General features: G+C 37.7%; 1 non-coding gene across 1 annotated transcript; it reads right to left on the bottom strand.

The window, feature by feature from the left end:
* Positions 1-11182: 11182 nt before the first annotated feature.
* Positions 11183-11286, bottom strand: LOC116863114. Its single transcript, XR_004381768.1, has one exon. It is a non-coding gene; the product is annotated as a U6 spliceosomal RNA (small nuclear RNA).
* Positions 11287-18015: the final 6729 nt, after the last annotated feature.

Genomic DNA, 18015 nt, shown 5'->3' with positions numbered 1-18015 from the left:
CTGTACATCAGTTGATGGACATTTGGGCTCTTTCTATGTTTTGACTATTTTAAACAATGCTGCTGTAAACATCTGGGTGCATATATCCCTTCAAATTAGTGCTTTTGTATCCTTTGTGAAAATACTTAGTACTGTAATTGTTGGATTATAGTATAGTTCTATTTTAACTTTTTGAAGAACCTCCATACTGTTTTCCACAATGGCTGTATCAGTTAGATTCCTACCAACAGTGTGTGACTGTTTCCCTTCCTTCACATCCTCACCAACACTTATTTCTTGTGTTTTGTTAATTTGAGCCATTGTAACAGGTGTGAGGTGGTATCTCATTGTAGTTTTAATTTGCATTTCCCTGATGATGAGTGATGTTGAGCATCTTTCCATGTCTGTTGGCCATCTGGATGTCTTCTTTGGAGAAATGTCTGTTCATGTCTTCTGCCCATTTTTTAATTTGATTTTTTGTAGGTTTTTGTGTGTGTGTGTGTGTTGAGTTGTATGTTTTTTATATATTTTGGATACTAGTCCCATACTCTATATATCATTCGCAAATATCTTCTCCCATTCTATTGATTGCCTTTTAGTTTTGCTAATTGTTTCCTTCACTATGCAGAAACTTTTTATTTTTATTTAATCCCAATAGTTTATTTTTGTTTTTGTTTCCCTTGCCTCAGAGGACCCATCTAGAAAAAGTTGCTACGGCTGATGTCAAGGAGGTTACTGCCTATGTTCTCTTCTAGGATTTTTATGGTTTCAGGTCTCATACTTAGGTCTTTTATCCATTTTGCATTTGCTTTTGTGTGTGATAAAAGAAAGTAGTCCAGTTCTATTCTTTTGCATGTTGCTGTCCAGTTTTCCTAACACCATTTGTTGAAGAGACTTTTTTTCCCTCATTGGATATTCTTTCCTGTTTTGTCAAAGGATAGTTAACCATAAAGTTGTGGGTTTATTTCTGGAATTTCTATTCTGTTCCATAGACCCATGTTTCTGTTTTTGTGCTAGTAGTATACTAGCACAAATGTATGATCAGCTTTGTAATACAACTTGAAGTCTGGAATTGTGATGCCTCCAGCTTTGCTTTTCCTTTTCAAGATTGCTATGGCTATTCAGGGTCTTTCGTCGTTCCATATAAATTTACAGATTGTTCTAGTTCTGTGAAAAATGCTGGTAGTATTTTGATAGGGATGGCATTAAATGTATAGATTGCTTAGGGTAGTATGGACATTTTCACAATATTTTTTCTTCCAACCCACGAGTATGGAATTTTTCCATTTCTTTTTGTCATCTTCAATTTCTTTCATCAGGGCTTTATAGTTTTCAGAATACAGATCTTTTACCTCTTTGGTTAGGTTTATTCCTAGGTACCTTATTGTTTTGGTGTAGTTGTAAATGGGACTGATTCCTTAATTTCTCCTTCTGCTGTTTCATTATTGGTATATAGAAATGCAACACATTTCTGCACAGTCATTTTGTATCCTGTGACTTTACTGAAATCGTGTATAAACTCTAGCAATTTTTTGATAGAGTCTTTTAGGTTTTCTAAATAGAGTATCATGTCATCTGCAAATAGTGAAAGTTTGACTTCTTCCTCACTGATTGGATGCTTTTTATTTCTTTTTGTTGTCTGACTGCTGAGGCTAACACTTCTAGTACTATGTTGAGTAATAGTGGTGAGAGTGGACATCTCTGTCTTGTTCCTGACTATAGAGGAAAAGCTCTGATTCTCCCAATTGAGTATGATATTAGCTGTGGTTTTTCACATATCACCTTCATTTTGCTGAGGTATGTTCCCTATGCCCTTACATTGAGGGTTTTTTTATCATGAATGAATGTTGTTCTTTGTTAAGTGCTTTTTTTTTTCAGCTTTTGAGAGGATTATATGGTTCTTATCCTTTCTTTTATTAATGTAATATATCACATTGATTGATTTGTGAATATTGAACCACCTTGCAGCCCAGGAATAAATCCTCCTTGATCATGGTAAATGATTCTTTTAATGTACTGTTGAATTCAATTTGCTAGTATTTTGTTGAGAATTTTTGCATCCATGTACATCAGAGATATTGGCTTGTGGTTCTCTTTTTAGTCGAGTTTTTGTCTGGTTTTGGAATCAGTATTGCTGGCCTCATTGAATGAGTTTGGATGTTTTACTTCCGTTTCTATTTTTTAGAATAGTTTGAGAAGAATAGGTATTAACTCTTCCTTAAATGTTTGTTAAAATTCACCTTTGAAGTCATCTGACTCTAGACTTCTGTTTGTTTAGAGATTTTTGATTACTGATTCATTTTCTTTGCTGGTCATCAGTCTGTTCAAATCTTCTATTTCTTTCTGTTTCAGTATAGTTTCTTGAAATTTATCCTTTTCTTCTAGATTGTCTAATTTGTTGGCATATAATTTTAAATAATATTCTTTTATAATTTCTTGCATTTCTGTGGTGGTGGCTGTTATTCCTCCTCTCTCATTTGTAATTTTTTTAAATTTAGGTCCTTTCTTTTTTTCTCTTGATGAGTCTGGCTGGGAGCTTATCAATATTATTGAGTTTTCCTAAGAACAAGTTCCTGGTTTCATTGATCTATTATATTGTTTTTTAAAATCTCTACATCATTTATTTCTGCTCTAATATTTATTATTTCCTTCCTTTGGCTGTCTTTAGTCCGAATTTGTTGTTCTTTTTCTAGCTCCGTTAGATGTATGGTTAGGTTGTTTATTTGAGATTTTTCTTGCTTCTTGAGGTAGGCCTTTTATTGCTATAAACTTTCCTCTTAGAACCTCTTTTGCATCCTAAAGGTTTTGGACCATTATGTTTTCATTTTCATTTGTTTCAATGTACTTCTTTATTTTTTCTGTTATATCCTGGCTGATCCATTCATTGTTTGGTTGAATGTTATTTAGTCTCAATGTATTTATGATCTTTCCAAATTTTTTTCTTGTGTTTGACTTGTAGTTCCATAGTGTTGTGTTCAGAAAAGGCACATGGTATGACTTTGGTCTTTAAAAAATTTTTAAGACTTGTTTTGTGACCTAATAGTATTCTGGAGAATGTTCCATGTGCACTTGAAAAGAATGTATATTCTGCTATTTTAGCATGGAATGTTCTGAATATATCTTTTAAATTCATCTGATCCAGTTTGTCATTCAAAGTCATTGCTTCCTTGCTGATGTTTTGTTTAGATTATCTGTCTGTTGATGTATGTGAGGGGGTTATTAAAATACCCTACTATTATTATATTATTATTGATTAGTTCCTTTAAGTTTGTTAACTGTTTTATGTATTTGGGTGCTCCCACACTGAGTGACAAATATTAATAATTGTTATATCTTCTTGTTGGCTTTTCCCCTTTATTATGATATGGTGCCCTTCTTTGTTTCTTGTTATAGTCTTTTTTCTAAAGTCTATTTTGTCTGATATAACTATCATTATTCCTACTTTCTTTTGACATCCATTTGCATGATAAATATTTCTCTGTTCCCTCACTTTTGATCTGCAGGTGTCTTTAAGTCTGAAATGAATCTCTTGTAGGCAGCATAGAAGTGTGCCTTGGTTTTTTATTTATCCTGTCACCCGCCTTTTGATTGGACTCTTTAGTCCATTTACATTCAGTGAAATTACTGGTAGATATGTATTCATTACCATTTTGTTACTTGTTTTGTGGTTGTTTTTGTAGTCCTTCTCTGTCCCTTTCTTGTCTTTTTCTCTTTCATGGTGTTCTGGTTTTCCTTAGTGATATATTTGGATTTCTTTCTCTTTATTCTCTCATAGTGGCAGTTTTTGATTTGTGGTTACCATTAGGTTTGTGTATAATATCTTCTGCATATAAGAGTCTATATTAAGCTGATGATTGTTTAAGTTTAAACCCATTGTTTACCTCTCCCCATGTTTTAGGTCATATTTAAATCCTTTTATTTTATGAGTTCCTTGATTAATTTTTTACAGAAATAATCATTTTTACTGCTTTTGTGTTTCCTACCTTCATACTGTCATTTTTGGTCTTTCTTTTCCACTCAAAGTGTCCTGTATAATATTTCTTGCAGGGCTGATTTAGTGATGATGAACTCTTTTTAGTGTTTATTTGTCTGGGCTCTTTATCTTTCCTTCTATTCTGAATGATAGTCTTGATGGATAGAGTATTCTTGGTGGCAAATTTTTCTCTTCAGCCCTTTGAATGTATCATGGCATTCCTTTCTGGCTTAGAAAGTTTCTGCTGAAAAATCTGCTGATAGTCTTATGGGGTTTCCTTTGTATGTAACTGTCTTCTTTTTTTTCTTGCTACTTTTAATGTATATATATTTTTGGTCACCAAATTTTGCTATTTTAATTATAATATGTCTTGGTGTGGCTCTGCTTTTGTTGATTCTGATGGGAATTTTCTCTGCCTCCTGCATTTGGATATGTGTTTCCTTCCCCAGATGAGGGAAGTTTTCAGCTATCGTCTCTTCAGATAAATTCTCTGCCCTTTTTTCTCTCTCTTCTTCTTCTGGGACTCCTATAATATGGATGTTATTACAGTTGGGGTGTTTATGTATGTATGTAGTCACTGAGTTCCCTAAGTCTATTCTCATGTTGCATAATTCTTTTTTCTCTCTTTTGGTCAGCTAGATTACTTTCCATTACTCTGTCTTCTAGGTCATTAATTCATTCCTTTGCTTCTTCCAGTCTACAGTTCATTCCCTCATGAGTGTTTCTCATTTCATTTATTGAGTCCTTTTTCTCTGCTATGTATTCTTCATCTCTGTGCCAATAGTCTGACTGATGCCCTCCACTCTATTCTTGAGTCTTAGGATCATTATTTAAATTCTCCATTAGCCATCTTACTTATATCTGTTTCACTTAGATCTTTGACTGTGGCCTTGCCTTTTTCTTTCATTTGGGACAAATTCCTCTGTCTTCTCATTTTGTCTAAGTCTCTGTGCCTGTTTCAGTGTTTTAGGAAAGTCAGCTACATATCTTGTTATTGAGGGTAATGGATTTATGAAGAAGAGTTCCTGTAGTCTCCTACAGTATAGTGTCCCCTATTCCCCAGGGTCTGATGCTTCCTGGAGTGTCTCCAATGTGTGCTGTGTGTACTCTGCTATTGTGTCTGGCTGCTTTATCCTTTAGGCCAGTCATCTGAAGAAACTCTCTTTGCCTTTTGGGGGCAGTTTTGTCTCTGAATGTGGTGCATTTTAACTAGGTGTGCTCTGGTCTGCCTGTGAAATGACACTTGATGTCACCACTGCCAGAACTGAGACTCTGCAAAACTCCCCTATTGGGAGACATAGTGTGAGCAGGGTTTTGTGCTGGTCTTCTGGGGGAAGAGGTCTGGTGCACCGGGCCTCAGGCAAACATGACTGGGAGGGAGAGTTCCAGCAAAGCACAGGGGGCAGGGCTTGGTGTAAGTGAGTGTCGGTACTGAACTTTTTCCCACAGGTGGCCCTATGCTTATGCTGAAGGATAGGTGAGGGATACCTCACTGTTTCTTTGCTATTCCTTTGTTCCCAGAATGGTCACTTTGTGAATGCTGCCTCTCTGGGACTTGACTCAAGAAGAGCAAATAACTTCTCCACTATGTGCCCCAGGCGCTCCTCAGATTGCTGTTTTCACGCTCTATGTCTGCAAGCTGTTTGCCTCCCCTTCTCTCCAAGAGAAGCCCCAATGCCACCAGTCTTTCCCAGAGCCAAGCCCACTGACCTTTTGAACTCCAGGCTTTAAGCTCTGTTGGTTGCAAGAAGCCATGAAATTCAGCCTCCCTTGCTTTTTAAGCCGGTTGCTTTGGGGAGTCATCTTCCCCATGCACTCCCCTGTTTGCTACTCTGTTTCTCATCCCTCTTTGCAACAACAGCTCCTTCTCCACAGTAGCCGCCAGGATCTACTTCTCTTCCAAATCATGTTTCTGCACTTCCTACCTTCTTTGATGTGTCCTCTTCTCTATTTTTAGTTGTGGAGTTTGTTCTGCCAGTCTTCAGGTCAATTTCTGGGGTATTTAGGATTATTTAATAATTATCTAGTTGTATTCATGGGATAAGGTGAGTCTAGGGTCCTACTCTGCTGCCATCTTCTTCTTCCTTATTACACATTAATTTAAAAAAAGTCAGGCATGAGAGCTCCCTGAAATTTAGCATATATGAATTGAAGTATTTAAGAAGACTTAATTCCATCCCTAGTTTTTACTGCTCTGCTGTGATAGTATTTTCATGTTACAGAATAATTGTTGAAGACATTTTAATATTTTGCAAATCTGAGCTGCAATAAAATATGATTCATCATTATTAATGTAATTTTAAATAAGAAAAAAACTGGTTTATATTGATTGTAAGATGCATACTAATTTGAAAGGTGCTAAAATGTAAATGAAATATGCACCAATGACTTAAGTTATTACTAATTCTAAAGGATACAGTTTTATAATAAGTGACTCATAAATATAAAAATATTTAAACCACATAAAAGGAAAGGGGGATGCATAAAAAAGCAGGGAATACTTGAATTTAGCTTTGAGTTTCATGGAAAGTGAGACAAAAAAATTTTATATATATATATATATAATATATATGTATATATATATACACACACTATTCATTAAATGATTAAAAGGATTTATCCTCCTCAGAAAATAATTTTTTTTTCTGGAACCGAGTTATAAAAAGAATGCTGATTTGGAACATATGTGAAGGCCATTGTCTTCAACCACAGCAGTTGTAAAGAACATATAGAAATGCTTTTACTTGACAATTTCTTCAATCTTTGGAAGCAGAAAGCAAGATTGAAGATTTGGCCAATATCTTTAGAAATGTTAAAATAAAATTTATTTAAATTGCTTAGCCAATATTTCACACTAAAGAATATCTTTAATAAGAATGCTGCACCAAGTATGACAAACATAGCAATGAGATTTGCTGAGCTTTATATTACCCCGAAAAGCCACAATTAATTTGAAATTTAATTGGTACTGGGAATCATTTTAATGGTTGGTAGAAGAACAACACAAGTTTTAGCTGTTTTTAGATTGAACAACAATTAGATCAACAGTGTTATAATTGTAATAAAATCTGTTACATGACCAAAGCTAATTCAGATTATGCCTTAAATCCATGAGTTGTGTTTTACATTTCTTTCCTTTTTTAAAAAGGTACTATGGAAAATTTCAAACATGTGCAAAAAGTAGACACAATATTGTTGGGAACACTTTTTTATCTATTACCTAGCTTGAACAATGATCAATTTATGGTCATTTTTGTTTCTTTTATGACTTTACTCTTGATTCTTTTGAAGGAGTCCCAGATATCATAATGTTTAATCTTTAAAGATCTTTCTCTAAGGATTCTCTTTTCAAATATAACCACATTAGGATTGTCATACCTAAAAAAGTATTAATTCCTTACTAACATGACCACTTTGGGTGTACATTGCTTCAGTTATCTTATTAATTTTATTTAGAAATGGATTAGTCGCTGAATCAAGATCAAAATGAGGTTTACACTCAGAGAATGGACAAGAATAGCTCCTTCTCTATTTCTGATCATCCAGGTCCTCAACAATATGGACTGAGCGCATACAGTAACAGGCACAGGCTGGCTGCTGGCAAAACAAAGGTGAATGCAACAGAATCCTCTGGTCAAAAGAATGCATCATCCCCTGCATGGGAAGGAGTAACCCCATACTTTTGTTCATAGGGAATGCTTAGCAGCCCTCATTCCCAGGAATTCCTCTCAGATTGAACCTAAATTCCTCATTTGCAGCCTATTTCCATTCCTTTTTTTTTTTTTTTTTTTTTGATGGACAAGGAGCAGTATCACTGCAGACTGTTATTATCATATTTATTTTTGTTTTTTGGGGGGTGAGGTTTCTTTATTGTTTTTACTTTGTTGCTATTTTTTGCTTCTGTTTTTATTTTTCTTTCTGTAATCCCTTCTGCTCTCCTGCACATCTGTCTAGTATGTATGTGCTATAACCGTGTAACTATAGAAGACTGAACCACACAGTTATGGGAAAGACGTAAGATCTGTTTCTACCTGGGGGGGTTTAACGCAAAATGGCTGATTTGATGAACAATCCTTGAATTTGTATTTCCTTAGAAAGAGGGGGGTTTGAGTTAGGGTTCAAAAGAGATGCTTTATAGTGTGCAGAGCATAAATACTATTATTTTAATGTTTTAAAGTATTTTCATATCAATTATTTATTATCCTCTCTATAATCCTATGAGTTATAAGGACAAGTATGATTATCTTTATTTGGCAGGTGGGGAAAATGCAGCACTAAGAAATTATGCTTTATGAAGAGTACATACGAAGATAGAATGGGGCCAACCTGAGAGATTAGTTATCTAGACTTAGTCTCTGCTCCTCTACTTGTTGCTGATGTTGTGAAATCATGTAACACTGACTATACTTTACTAGAAGACAAAAGGAGTGACATGTCCAACATGTGTATATAGGTCATTTTGAGCTTCCTGCTCACTCCCCTCACTCTCAGCTGATGGATAGTACCTGTCCTGGCATGCAACAGATGTTACTAGATGACCTTATTGTTTGGCCAAGGACAGACACCTGAACCTACATGCAACTGTGGGCTCTTTCTCCCAGAAATTTGAAACTGGTTTATAGGAACTACTTAACATTGTAGCAGTGACTCTTGAGTAAGGAAAATATAAGGCCAAGCCTGACCCATGGGCAAGTTAAGCCCAGTGGGTTGGTCATGGCAGAGAGAAGAGTAAAGCAAATGGGCATTTACTTCCCAGTCAAGTGAATTCATCTCCTGCCCTTTAAAAAAATTTTTATTCTTAAGCAATTTTTACACCCAGCATGGGGCTCAAATCCACAACCCTGAGATCAAGAGTCACACGTTCCACCAACTGAGCCAGCCAGGGGCCCGTATTCCCTTTTGAGGCCAGTTGTACTTGCTGGCTGGGACATACTTGGTACTCATCCAATAAATTCCCTTTTTGCTTGAGTACTTTGAGTGGATTTCAGTTCCTTACAATCAAATGAGCCCCAAGACCCAATCAAATCCTTTATTTAGGCAAAAGGGAAATCACAGTAAGAGGTTTGTCCTGGGGCTTTTACTCTTTTTCTAAGCAGAGGTGGCATTTGTGTTGGTGTTTTTGCCTTTCTAGGGGTAGGTGGGAGTGTTTGTGGATTTCCTATGGAAGAGTAAGAGGAGGAACCTGCATCCTTTTAAACTTTCCCACAACGGCACCTGGGTGGCTTGGTTGGTTCAGTGTCTGACTCTTGGTTTCCACTTGGGTCATGATCTTGAGGCCTGGGGTTGAATCCTGCATCGGGCTCCACGCTCAGCAAGGAGTCTGCCTGAGGATTTTCTCTCTCCCTCTGTCCCTCCCCAGCTCTCTCTCTCTCTCTCTCAAGTAAATAGATAAATCTTTAAAAAAACCCACAAACTTCCCCATCATTGGAAAGTTTTTTTTTCTGCTTCTCCAGTTGATTTCAGATCTGTAGGAGTTGGAGGGAAGGACAGTGCCATGATTCTTATCTCTGGGGCTTCAGAGCAGACCTGAAGCCAGTGGTGCTCAGCTCTGGGGTCCCTAGGAGCCAGTAGACTTCCTCCCAAGCAAGTTTATACCTTGGGGTTTCTGTTGTGCAGAAATCTTGCCAGATCCTACCCCACTCTTACTCCTTGCCATCTGACTCATGAGGATCCTAAGAAACCTCAGAATTCAATGTTTTTTCATAGATATTTCATTTCCTTAAAACAACAACAACTTTGGAATGTATTGTCACCCATGAAGCATTTATTGTGTTACTACAATGAACATTGTGGTTATCTGTGTGACATTCATATCACCTTCCCCCATGTATAACACCTGTCTACTGAGTCTCCACAGTTTTACCTACCAGTGAATGACAGTCACCTGTCCACACTGGCTAGTTCAAGGGTCTCTGGAGCTGGGACTCTTGTTAGTTGTGAGACATCATGTTCTTTCTTCTGAGGAGGTTAAAGGGAAAGTGTGTTTTCCTGGCGGCTGCTGGCATGCATCTTGCAACGGTGGGGAGACGCCAACCTGAGGGAGAGGCAACATATGGAGTCAGGCAGAGTCAGTAGAGCTGCAGAGAGGTCTAGCCAGATCCTACGTGCACAGTGCCTGGGGTTTACATTTCCTATGGATTTTAAGGTCCAGGTGCCAATGAATTCCCACTGTTATTAAAGGAAGTTTGAGTTCAATTTTCTGTTATTTTCAACATAGCAGATTCTGATCCAGAACTTTTAAATTCTTTTACTTCTCTCACATTTTGGATTACTGATTTCACATTCAAATATGAGCACCTTCAGTGTAGAGCACAGCACTGTGTACTCCCCATATCTTCTGCCCTCATGGCAACCTTATGAGATAGATAATATTATAATTGAATGTCCACTTTTCAGTCAAAGGTACTCAGGTTCTGAGAGATTGTGACTTCTCTAAAGACCCAAAACCTATAAGCAGCCATAGAGTCTGAATTTGAGCCTATTGCAAATGCCATTTTATTATATAGAAGATATTAAAGATAAAAATTCAGCTTTTAGGGGTGCCTGGGTGGCTCAGTGGGTTAAAGCCTCTGCCTTCGGCTCAGGTCATGATCTCAGGGTCCTGGGATTGAGCCCTGCTTCAGACTCTCTGCTCAGTAGGGAGCCTGCTTCCCCCTCTCTCTCTCTGCCTGCCTCTCTGCCTACTTGTGATCTCTGTCTGTCAGATAAATAAATAAAATCTTAAAAAAAATTAAAAAATTCGACTTTTAGACAGTTGTCAGTAATCACTCATATTTGTGAAATACTTTCTGTATTTCCAAAGCATATGTGAACCCATGTTACCACCATGTTGACGAGGTATCAACTCAACTATAAGGAGCTGACTGAAACAGAGAGGCCGGACACAGAGAGTATCTAGGAAATAAGTCTAGGTGTATTTATCCCATCAGTGCAGGTAGAAGAAGGTGTTACACAGTAAAAACAATGTTCTCCAATGACAAGCACAGTGTGTAAATCTCTGGGTCTTCCGGAGAGGGCTTCAATGTCATTGTACAGGATTAAGTCCGAATGAGGGAGGAGCCTACTGGGACTTGTAGGAAGTGTCACTGAGGAGTAGGCAGAACACCCCCACCCCCCAACGCCAAGCTCAGCTGGATCTTTATGATCAGATATCTTGGTAATACACAAAATGACCATAGAGACTCATGTAAAATAAGTATCAACACACCTTTATTTTTTCTTTCCATTATTAAAAGTATGAAACATCCTGCAAATTTGCATGTTGTCCTTGCACAGGGGTCATGCTAATCTCGGAAGTATTCCATTTTTAGTAGATGTGCAGCTGAAGCAAGCACCACATCTTTTAATGTATTTATTCTCTTTAGGCTAGCACAGTCTGGTCTTGGACTTTCTGGTCTCAGAGCTGCAGAATTAGGGCAAGGGTCAGTTACCCTGATGCCTCTGAGAACCTTACAAGCCCTCAGACTAGCTATAAATCTGTCAGATTGATGATTATGATTTTATAGATGGGAACGTTAAGAAAATTAAGTGTGGGGGGGGATGTAACATTACTTTGATTGGCTCTTCAATCCTTATTTAATTAGAATGCATTAGCTTTTCATCCACGGGAAGTTTCTTAAGCCAATTTTGTTGTTAACGAAGCCCAGAATAAATATAGGAACATCAGTAGAGGGCCAGGCTGTGCCTTTAAGTATAAAACCCAAAAAGAGTAAGCCTGAATGTGTTTTCAGTAATTCATTTTGAAGAGTTGGTAATGAGACTAGACATGTAGTTTAATCAGACTGCCTGGTGGTCACCCAGAACAGACATGCTATGATGCCTGTGGAAAAACCATGGGTTCTTGGTCAAGGGAGGGACTGTCAATCCCAGGACAGTGCTGATTTCCCAGTAGGGTGAGGGGCTTCAGGGCCATACAGTTTCCAAGGTTTTCCCCCTGTGTATTTTGATTAGTGCGTTTTTGATAAAGTAAGTAATAGTCTCATATTGATAAAGTAAGTAATAGTTTTGATAAAGTAAGTAATAGTCTCTTTTTTCATTGCTAATATCCTGTTTTGGTGCACCAGTAATAGCCTAAAGAAGAAGAAGTTTCCTACCACCATAAATGCCCTTGGCTAACTTAATGGTATTGGATATACTAGAATTGGGGGCACCTTAGATAATGGATAATTTCAGACAGTTGCCATGTTTCACTTTATCATTCACTCAGAAATATTTATGGACTACATTCTCTGTGTTGGGCACTGTTCTGGCTCCTGGGTAGAGGGTAAAGAGCAAACAGTTGTGATTGTTGTCCTGCTAAAGCCCATAGATGTATAATTACAAAACATGATGGGTGAAATGCAAAAGACTCAAGTGCTATTGATGGAGTTGGTTAGTTATTTAACATTGGTTTTCTTGGCCCTTTCCCATTATCTTGCAACCTGAATAATCAAACACTGAATGATCTAGAGTTAATTATTATTTAAGAAATTTCAGTTACATCATGGACATTACCTTTATTAATTATAACATTTAGACTCAAATGTCAGAGAGAACCCTTGCTTGAGTCTACCCTTGAGAGATACTCAGTTTCATGTTGGCTTAGCCTTTTATTTACAAAATGGCTGTGATTTTTTTTTAACTTGGAAAAGATTGTTTTGATGCATAATATGAAAGCTGACTGTGTGACTTAGCAAACCAAAAATATTTATTCAGAAAACATTTCATTGCAGCTATCTGTCATGTTGAAAAGGCAGCTTTTTGTTTCAGTGCAATGAATGCAACACAGTATGTTTTGGTTTATTAACTCTGATGGTTGAGCGTGGTTATATGAAAACACTTGGGCCAGTATTTCCAAATATAACGAGTGCCCCAGATTCTCAAACGTTAGGAAGATGTCACAGGATAGATTCATTCTTCCAAGTAAATGAACTAGATCAAAGAATCCTTCTGTTTCTTTCTTTCTCCACCCTTATTATAATACGGCCTATTGTGAAGGGATTTCTCGAAGTGGGAACTAGCACTAATATCTTTCAAAAAAGCTTCTACAGGGAGTTTATACTTCACACCGTCTTAGTGGCTACCTCTGTGACCTAGAACTACACCTTTGGCTTCCATGGGCCTTAGTGTAAGATAGAACACCATTGTGTTTCCTACCAACCTCACAGGATTGTCCTGGGCATTAAACTAGATGCCATTTTTAAAATAGTTGAGAATGGGGAGCGTTCATTCAACAAATCTACCTGAATGGAAAGAACCAGAAGTGCTCTTTCCCAGTTGGGCCCAGATGTTTTATTTGATAATAGTTAACAACCCTACAAGGTAGTCAGGGCAGTAGCTCTCAAGTGCTGGGGGAGGAGTTAGGCACTATATGATGAAGATTTTTAAATTCACTTGCTATGTTTCTCCAAATAATTAAATCCATAACTCATTTTGTTGTTCATCGACCTGTGCTGCCAGTAGGTCCTTTTCCTTACAGAACCCTCTAAACCTTCATTGTTTACCCTTGCCTTCTTGCTTTTGAATGAATTGTAAAATGGCTCTCAAAGACTGAAAACAGTCATCTCCTTTTTAGCCTTCTCTTTTTAAGAAGTCATAGTTGTCCTGAATCTTGTATATAGTTTTCTGTTCTTTTATAGTTCTAAATTTTATAGTTTTCCTGCCAAGTCTGCTGAACTTTTCCCCTAGGTCTTTTTTCCTTCCTTGTTGTCTCTGTAGCTCCCTCTCTTTTTTGTGTAAAGGAGTGTTTCCTTCCCACGAAGTTATGCTGATGTCCCTTTTAACCACGGAATTGTAATCTGTTACTTTTCCAGCCTACTCGGTTGAATCCCTGGGCACTTTGGGAAGGCCTAATGTTGTCCGATGGAAAACTACTGGTCTCTTAAAATGCAGGACACTGGCTATCCCCTGCACATCCCCTCTCTAGGCTGGGTGTCCCATCGCTGGGAGGCCTTCCTCTCATTAGGTCGCGGTGGAAGTGTTTCCCCTTGCAGGATGGGGCACATCAACTGCATTCCAGCAAAGGGGCTTTCCTCTTTCCCTGTGAACATTTTATCTGATGGTGTAATTCGGAGGGAAAGGGGAAGAGCCAAGGCGGGTTGCGCAGTTGCTTGCTTTTCCTGGCAAGGCTGTTGGGGCATGTTGTTCCCGGAGCCTGTCCTCATCATCTGATCATTCTCATCCCGCCAGGGTGGCCCCGAGGTTGCCCGATAGAGCAGCAGGACAGGATGCCCGCAAGTTTATACAGAAGAGGACACCGAGGGGCCCTCTCACCCATGGTGAAGGGAGAATGCTAGTAAATGAAAGTCCTGAATCTCACACTTTCCTTCAAGTAGAAGTCCCAGATGGAAACTCTCTGAATCACACCCTATAAATATTTTCACCCAGGCTTATTCTCCTTAGACCTTTTGTTGTCAGGGAGAAACAGCAAGGAAAAAAAAAAGTAGAGATGAAGGAAGAGGAAAGTTCAGAGAAAACTTGGGAACTTGACTCTTAGAAGCAGCCGATTCAAAAATATATGTTTAGACAATGTTGAGAGCAACAGGGAGGATGTTGACTTTCCATAAAGTGATGGAAGGCAAGGGTACCCAGTTTTACAATCTGTTAAGTGACTGGTATATGAACATAAAAGACATGTAAATTGGTTTATTTCAGACATCCCAAAGAATGAAGCATTTTTATACAGGGCCAAAAAAAAAAAAAAAAAAGGAACTGCTATTCAATTTCAAGTATAAGCAGAATATAGAGTCAAAAATTATAATTCTTCAAACACCAGAAATTATCTATTAACTATTGACAAATATACATTTTAATGGATTCATAATAGTAAAATCCTGGTCCTAGTTTTTAAAATGAAGTGCCACTTATTTAAATCCTGTCTTTGAGAAATAGTGCAAAACCTAAAACTTATCTCTAAAAATAAAGCTCTCTAACCTGTAATTTGAGAACTCTCCAATTTTAATATGAATTTCTTTGACAAGCTCTGTTTCCCTTGTGACAAAATGTCTCTTTTCAGTTTGAGTCATCATTGCACGTTTATGAAATCTGACAATGCTGACACAGCCTGAGATATTTGGGTCAAGGTGATGGGCGAGACATTGCGAAGGTGAAGTAATTTTACTGATTGGATGTGGGTGGTGAAGAAGGTTTACCTGGAGGTGACAGAGCATTACAGAAGGACGGGGGGAGACAGGACAGGGGGTTCCAAAGGTGCATTTCACTGTCTTTACCATTTTGCCTGCCATTTGAATTCACAGATGCCTGAGGCTGTAATATCCAATCCTTCATTAATCTTTGAAATTAGCTAAGAAAGGAAATTTATTTTTTTTTAAGATTTTATTTATTTATTTATTTGACAGACTGAGATCACAAGTAGGCAAAGAGACAGGAGGAAGCAGGCTCCCTGCTGAGCAGAGAGCCTGATGCGGGGCTCAATTCCAGGACCCTGGGATCATGACCTGAGCAGAAGGCAGAGGCTTTAATCCACTGAGCCACCCAGGTGCCCTGAAAGGAACTTTTCTTGTAGCTAAGTCCAGTGTTCTGAAACTGGGGCCATGGGTGTATTTGATTGTTAATTCTGTATTTCTCTACCAAATGCAACATCCATTCTTTTTTCCCCATTTTCTTTTAGTTAGTAATAATGGTTATCTTAGAGGATACAGTTTCTTGTTTTGTTTATTTTTTTGTTTCCTTTAAAAATATATGTATTTATTTATTTAAAGTAATCTCTATGCCCAAAGTGGGGCTCCAGCTCATGACCCTGAGATCAAGAGTCACATGCTTCACTGACTGAGCCAGCCAGGGTCCCCTTTTTCCTATTTTTATCAACAAAATACTAAGGGACTGAATTTCATGTGCTGCTGGAGTCTGAAAACTTATGGAAGCCACTACATAAAGATGGACAAAAGGAGTCTCTTTTCCTTGGCACTCAACACAGAATGCATTACTGGAATTCTAACATATTCTAACATGGGGAAGGCCACAGCTATGAAGGCAATTAATGGCCGTTGCATTTGCAAAAAAACCCCACAGATCCATAAACTGCCATGATGTCTTTTAAATGTGCTCTGTATTGGGGGGAGGCAAAAAAATAATTTACAGGCAGGGTGGGATTATGCTTAAAGCAGATGGGTATGTTTTCAATGTGGCATGGTATGGGGTGGAGCATGGGAATGGCCAATTTTACCATAAAATATTAAAATCTGCTGGTGTTCTGGAACTTTTTTTTCCTCTTATGATTGTTTCTCTGGCCTCTCCAAATGCCCCTGCCTTCTGTCCAGATCTGGATCCAGATTCTGGCCAGCTACATAGACCAGAGTATTTAACTGGTTCCATATGTTACTGGCACCCAATTCTTAGAAAAGAAACAAACAAACAAAGGAGAGTCTAATGATTAACTTTTTCCATCAGCTTGCCGTATTCTTGGAAGTTTCAGGTGTGGTGTCTACTAGTTGTTTACCCCTAGGCTGCTTGTTCATAATATTGATAATATCTTTTTAGGGTGCCTTTGATTAGTGGTTCTTAAACTTTAATATGCATCAGAATTATCCTGAAGTCTTGTTAAAAACAGATTGCTGGGTCTCGCCCCCATAATTTCTGATTCAGTGTATAGGGGACAGAACCCTATAATTTGCATTTTTAACAAATTCTCAGAAAATGCTGATCTGCTGGTTTGGAGATCACACTTTGAGAAACTCTGTTTCAGATATAAGCTTCTTAGTTATTAATCCCAGTCTTCTTACTGGATTTCTTGATTAGCCACTGAGATTAACACTTACTCTTTTTTTTTTTTTTTTGAAGTAAGGTCTACACCCAGTGTGGGGCTCAAACTCATGACCCCGAGATCAAGAATCACATGCTCTACTCACTGAGCCAGTTAGATGCCCCAGTGTCTATTCTCAATAAGGGTTTCTAGGAAGTGCAGTACTATAAATCAGAGGAACTCTTCATAGTTTATGAACAGACAGAACCTAGGAACATTCCACTGGAAGAATTTTAGGAATTTATGTTAGCCATGTGATATCTGCTACACCATGGGAGTTTGTCAGTGTCCTGGAAAGACCTGGAGTTGCCAGGGTCAGAGATGTTAGATCTGAATATCTCATCACATGGAGACATCTTTTGATTCGTCTTGCAAGCTGAATCCCCAAATCTCAACTACTATCGAACTTGATAAGATGGGATCTCATAGTCAGGACCTTATTTTACTTTATTTATTATTTTTTGAGAGGTAATTGACAAGTAATATTAGTTTCCAGTGTGCAATAAAATGATTTTATATATGTATATATTGGAAAATGATCACCACACAAGTCTAGGTAACATTTATTACTACACATAGTTACAAATTCTTTTTTCTTTTAAAGATTTTATTTATTTATTTATTTGAGAGAGAGAGAGAGAGAGAAAGAGTGTACAAATATGAGCAAGGGGGAGGGGCAAAAGGAGAAGGAGAAACAGACTCCCCGCTGAGCAGGGAGTCCTATCTCATGACCCCAGGATCACAACCTGAGGGGAAGGCAGACGCTTAACCAACTGAGTCACCCAGGTGTCCCTACAAATTCTTTTTGTTGTGATGATAACTTTGAAGATCTACTCTCTTAATAACTTTCAATTATACAATACAGTATTATTAACTGTAGTCACCATATTGTAAATTATATCCCCAGGACTTACTGATTTTATAACTGGAAGTTTATACCTTTTGACCCTCTTCACTCATTTCATCACTCTCTCCTTTGCCACCTCTGGCAATCACCAATCTGTTCTCTGTGTCTGTGAGTTTGATTTTTCATTTGTTTATTTTTTAGATTCCACATATAAGCTCATACAGTATTTATCTTCCTCTGTTTGAGTTAGCATAATGTCCTGAGCTCCATCAACGTTGTCTCAAATGGCAGGATTTCTTTCTTTTTTATGACTGAATAATATCTGAGACCATATTTTATTTGATTGGCATAGTAGACCACCTGTAATAGGTTTTTAATAATTAATAAAACAAAAGAGTCTTTGGATTTTCTTCTGTTTAAATAACAGTGATTGGAATTGTTATGTTTGTTTTCAGTAACCCCATGGTAATATTTGTT

This window comes from Lontra canadensis, unplaced genomic scaffold, assembly GCF_010015895.1.
Source record: "Lontra canadensis isolate GAN:19392208 unplaced genomic scaffold, GSC_riverotter_1.0 scaffold555, whole genome shotgun sequence".
Classification (NCBI taxonomy): domain Eukaryota; kingdom Metazoa; phylum Chordata; class Mammalia; order Carnivora; family Mustelidae; genus Lontra; species Lontra canadensis.
The sequence above is the reverse complement of the archived record's forward strand: the minus strand, read 5'-3'. Positions and strand labels throughout refer to the sequence as shown.